The sequence below is a fragment of the Caloenas nicobarica genome, chromosome 6, assembly GCF_036013445.1.
Source record: "Caloenas nicobarica isolate bCalNic1 chromosome 6, bCalNic1.hap1, whole genome shotgun sequence".
Classification (NCBI taxonomy): Eukaryota; Metazoa; Chordata; class Aves; order Columbiformes; family Columbidae; genus Caloenas; species Caloenas nicobarica.
In genome coordinates this window covers 1,877,501-1,883,652 of record NC_088250.1, presented here as the reverse complement: position 1 = coordinate 1,883,652, position 6,152 = coordinate 1,877,501, and positions in this window count along the sequence as shown.

Genomic DNA, 6,152 nt, shown 5'->3' with positions numbered 1-6,152 from the left:
ATTTTTTGATACCTGGTCTGTCCTGATATGCAGTAGTTTATGGTTCTTGGAAATTATAATAAATTATGAAAATGGGAGGGGAAGACAATCGTAAATGGAAACTAGTCAGGAACTCGAGTGAGGTTTCTCGTGTGTTCCTGGAATGCGTTATTTGGGTTTGAGTAAATAAAATATAGATAAGCAGAAAACTGCAGCAACGAGAATACCAGTGTTGTATCAACTTGTAAAACAAGTTGACCTTGTACCTCTTCCACAGAGTTAGAATCGGTAATTTCCAAGGAAATGTCACTGTGGACAGTCTCTGGGTCTGAATACACATGAATACACATGGTCTGTTACACATGAGCAGTTCTCACTTGCATATACGTAGCTCCCATGGATCAGCTGCGTACTCAGGTCCCCTCAGAACTGCATCGGTTTAAAGATGACACTGCAGAAAGAGCAGTTTTCTTCAGTGCGTAATATGTTAAATTTGGTTGCAAACATTTCACTTGGGAGGAAAAAAAAAAACCACCTCTTGCATACCTGTGCAGATAATAGTCATAGTTTTGATGCACATTTACTGTTCCTTTAAATCCTACATAAACAAACTATGGTAGCAACGTACTTTACTCGGCAACTAAGTGTAAATCACAATAGCATGCGCAAGTCCTGTGTTCATAGTATAATGAACCCCTTTTTAAAACATGACACACAAATTCAGCAAATGAAAAATATACCAGAAAGCATTAAAACGTTACACCTGTTAAATTAGCAAACAAGCAGTTTGGCTGACTATCTTTCTTCCCATCAAAATAGATAAGATTGTGCAGATGGGAATCAAGAACTTGTTTTAAAGTAACGGCTCTGATTTACACTGAAGAAGTTGTTGAGGCGCAGAGTTTTAAAATAAGCGACTTCGTGCATCAAATTTGTGTCATTTGGCCAGTTGACAAGTCTTTTCTAGATTTTTGTGGGTATTAATTAGCTTCTTATGAAACAGTTACAGTGCACTTTGAAGTCTTAAAATTTACTGCTCTGGATAGGTTTGTTTAAACCTGGTATGACTGGGTTCACGGAGGATCAGCTCACTCAGGTGAAGGAACTGCTTGTTAAATCGTTTTCTGTTTCCGTAACAGTAACACTATGATTCTTCTCCATCAATGCCAAACTGCCTGGTGCTTTATCAGGAGATCTTAACAGAATGGTTAAGAACCAAAGGGCTAAAGTTAACAAACAGCCTTTATTACAGCCTTGAGACTTAACTGACTTCACCCAAACTTTGTTCTGATGTTAGTTTTTCATCCCAGAGTGACCCCCAAACAGCCGTGGGCTTCCTTACCCCAGGACTTTCTTTTGCACCTATTGTTGTACTACTTGAGCATCTCTTTGGTAGTTTATGTTGTATGTTATTGGACAATGTACTGTACAAATTAGTGAGCTGCTCTGATAAAAACCAAATGTTAATGTGTGCGATTTTTGCTTTTTATAAAAACAGACTGCATTGAGGACAACATTTTGCCTTTTTTGTATGCAGGGCAAGTCTACTATTGCTATGGCAGCTCTACTTTACTATGAAAAAGACTTACAATTTAGAAAATCTGACAGCTCTTGTTCTGAGACCAGTTTTTACATGTGTGCATATGAAAATTAGCCTTAAACTTTTTATGTGCTGTCTTGTGCCATAGCAGAGCTGTTACATAAAATATTTAAATCAATTTCAAAATAGCTTTGAGAGCGTATGGAGCTTTTTAAAAACTTTTACGTATAGAGTGGGATATTCAGTTTTTTGGGGGCTGAGCCATGCATTACTAAAGCACAGTTACTGAAAGAGTTCAAGTTCTTTTGGCATACTGTAAATCCTAACTATGCATTAGACCGAGTCAGTTCCTTGATTCCCTACTTTGTGGATTAAGAAAAACTAAAGGTCTGTTTTATGCACAAATCGACACACTTGATACTCTTGCTTTCTTGGTATTTTACTCTTCCAGCCACACTTAAAGGCTGCTGGCAGTGTGCAGTAACATTGACAGTTGATTTTGAGATGTACTAAATGGTGTTCCTCCAGTTGTAAATTCCACGTTGGTGACAAGGAGGGAGGTCATTGTTATGATGAAGGTCTGTGGTGGCAGCAATGACTGTTGGATTCCTTTTTTCAAAAGCTCAAGGCACAAGAGGACTTACTTGTTAAAGTTTGACCTGCTTCAGCTATTATTTCCTTGCTTGGTGCCATAATCCTGTAGCAACAAATTTAAGTGCTTGGAAAAGTGACAGATAATGCTTGAGTACATACATCTCGGAGAGAGGCTCTTGGTTGCACATACATACATATCCCAAGTGAGGAAAAGAGGGAGTGCAAATTAAATAATGCATACTGTGGAAGTAAATGATAGCTGTGTTTCATTTACATAAAGCAATAGCAGCTCTTAAAAAATACGTTTAGTCTCAGGGCTATTTTTTGGATTGTTCTAAAATACAATTTACTGGAATTCAGAATCTGAGATGGTTGGCAAACACCGAAGCTGAGCCTTTTGGGAAGAAGAAAAACAAAGTCATATCTGCTCACCTTTTTTTTTTGCCTCAGGCCTAATGTCTTGTTGCTTATTGAACTTTATTCAGTGGCACAGCAATAATTCCTTGCTCAAGTGTTATCTATTCTCTCCCTGCCATCTCTGCAATGCTGATGTTTTCACAGTAGCTCCATGCCAGCGATGTCCGTGTTTCCTTGCTGAGCACCTGACAGCTTCTCGGTGCAATGGGAAGGGTGAAGAACACCTGGGAAGTCACCAGAGACTTGCAGTTACCAAGGCCAGTGCTGCAGGGTGGCTCCTTGGGCGTCTTGATTTCCCTTTGATTCCTCGTGCACACACACGTACGGCCCACACAGGCCTGCGGCTTTTATCTGAATGGTTTGAGGCAGGACTGGTATTTGTAAGAATTTTTTTTTAATGGACAGACCTGCAGACCTGTTCTCATCCCAAACTGGTGCGCACTTAGATGTATCTCCAAGGCAGAGCTTGTGTGTCATTGTCACTTGTTCTCATGAGATGGATAAAACCTGCAAAAAACACCCTTGACATAAAAGCATCCAAACACTTGTGAATGTCAGGACTGTGCTTTCTCCATATAATTCCATAGTTTCAGTGTGTGCCCTCCATCAAATGTCATCGTCTACAGATGTCGTCATGGCTTCAATGCAAAAGAGGCTGGCGTGTATTAAAACAGAAATGTTTGCGCTTACGAAAGGTAACGGAAGGTACAGCTGTGAGAAGCGCTGGAACCACTGGTGTTGTGATCAAAGAGCTCTGACGAAACTGGTTTTCCAAGCCGTTTCTAAACAAAATGACCACTTTTTGCAAGATGTGCCTGTATATTTTCTTGACGTGAGTTTGTGAGTGCTCAGCGATGCTGAAAATCAGTCCTGCTGATAGGAGAATGACCTAGATGCGTTGTTTTGAAACTGTTACCTTGTGTGTCAAGTCAAGTGGGGAGAGAACGTGAACCATTCACCAGTGGTGTGGAATTCCAGCCCTGCACTCCAGCGGAACTGCCACAGTTGCCGAATGCTTCAAGTGTCAACGGGGTCCTGCTGCTGCCTGCTTGATTTCATTGTGTGTCATCAATGCTCTTGGGTTAATAGCTCTTCACTGGGATTTGTGCTTGACTGCAGAGACTTCTGCAGCGTTGACAGGTCTGTCTGAATTACAGAAGAGCACTTAGCCTGGTAACACTGCAAGTTAACATTTCTTAACAAATTGCTTTTGGAACAGCTCTCTTTGGAAAATCTAGTAAGTGAACAACAAAACGTTTCTGGACACGTCATCCACCCGACTTGTCAATGTACTAATAGTTAAAGAACAATATTGTTTGGCTTGCTTCTAAATGGTTTTGTGTGTCGAAATGTGCAATTTTTGAGGGTAGCAGTCCAGGGGTGTCCAAAACTGCCTCTGGATTTGCCTTTGTATGAAACGGGCTGATAACGTTTTCCTCTGTGACACTGTGATACTTGGTGCAGCTGTTCTTGTGTATGTTGTCCCCATAGGTTACTTGTTGCATGTAAGGCGATTTTTGTAAGCCAGAGGAATTCCAGGGATGTTCTGCAAAAAGGGCGTGTTCTGAGGTGATGTGCACTGGTGTGAAACTGGAGCAGCTCAACTAATGTCAATGGAATTCTTCATCTACACCAGTCTCTTTGCTATGTGTAGTTATGCCAGTACTATTTTGCACAATGTTGTTTTCAATCTTCAGTTCTGACTTGCGAACTGTTTCTACTGAAAACAGTGAAAATTTTACAAACTGCAATACTGGAATGTTTTCGGGATTTTTTTTTTTTTTTCCTAAAATAAAAAGTCATCACTTTGAGCTATGGGCTAATCTTGGATTTATTTTCAGTAGTGAGGGGTTCTCTGTGCCCTGACAGCCTGAAGATTTGCCTGAGGAGTGACCCTGAGGGTAGCAGGCATTTACTTCAAATACACACTTTTAACAATTCCAGAGGAAATTCATTACAGTGGAAATCTCTGATTAATCCCTACCCTTATTCCTTCAGAGCATCCTTAGAATAGCACTGCGAATTGGCCTTTCCCTGTCAGTAGGACTATCAGTTCCAAACGCTTTACGATTCCATTACTAGGGGAAGGTGCCCCAAGTCCTGGATTTTGGGAGCAGAAGGGTTCAGCACGTGTTCTGGGAATGAAGGTGTGGGGTCAGGATGGAGAAAACAGCCCTGCATTGCTGCTGATGGGTTCGTACCGCTGGGCAGTGGAACGCAACTGCTGCAGCCGACCTGGGAAAGGTCCTTGGGCTCTTTGTTCCAAGTGTCTCATTTTCTCCATGTTTCTCTTGGCTCAGGCTCCATGGGCAGAACTGGGAGCAGGGAACGAACCGCAGCGCCCTCGCCGCCGGTGTCGCTGCTGCTGCCCGGCGGGGCATCAATTTTGATATTTCACCTCGAAACGTCTCTGGCGGATGCGCTCGACCCCCCCCACCAGCCAAACAAGCAGCGGTTCAGTTCAGGCTCTGCAAGAGGGAAAGGCCTGAGCTGCTGTTGGGCCAAGAACTTTCCTGTTCGGAAACCCCCAAGGAAGCAGAACGGCACCTGAACCCCGATCAGTGGTGGGTGCAGGGGGTCTGGTGCAGACCTTTCCCACTGTGCGCAATTCGACCGTGAGCCAACTGCTTTATTCCATAAATATGACAGGCTGGGGGAGCTGCTGTGAGCTCCCTGCTGAGCAACTGGCTGCGTGGAGATGGTTTTCACTACTCACGTGTCACTGGGTGAACCCAATTTTGATCTCATATCATCTAGCTTAAGTAAATTCGTAGTGAATAGAATTAATCACCTAGAATTATAAGGTTGTATGATTTTTAATATACTCTCTACTTCGTGTTACTTAGAAAGCTGTGCGCTGTGAAGTTCTGCTCATATTTACCAAAGCGGCTACAGATTACACTGAACATCTGTGAGATCAGGTGTGGTTTGCACTTTGCTGGGAAGAAGGGAATTGACTGGGGAGAAAATGATGACTTCAAGGCCAACACGAAGACGTTGTGGACACGTGCGAGACAGGGCCTGTTCTGCACTTTGCTGGGAAGAAGAAGATTCATCCAGACAAAACAGCGCTTTCATGGCTACGGACTATAAACGGTATCTACAGTTAAACAGAACAAATGCCCGTCTGAGATCCATGGGAAAGATCCAGCGAGAAGCAAGAAGAGCCCAGACTCAGCTCCTGCTGTTGGACTGAATCGCGGTGCGAACGGCGTGGAAAGACGTGCGACCCCAGGGATTTCTGTGCTTGGCCGGGACCCCTGGGCAGGCACCAGCTCCAGCCAGCCCTGCTGCTGTGCCGCTGCATTACATTAAGCGTTTCCGCGAATTCCGATGCCTGTTTGCTTCGTGAGCCCTGGGCTGCAGATCGTGGAGCGACCTGACCCCGGCCCTGGGGGGGAAGGCGAGCGGGGTTCGGCGCGGCGTTTGCTCCCGCGCCAAATAACGGGGTGAACCTGCCCCCGAACGGTGTTCGGTTGCTTTTCTGCGAGCGATTAAACGTTGTTCTGCGGGAGGCAGAGCCCTCACTCACTCATCGGCAACACTGTCTCTCAAAACGAAAGAAAGATATAAAAGCGCTTTCAAAAGCTGCCTCTTCCTCCTTGTCCTTTTCCCACCACGA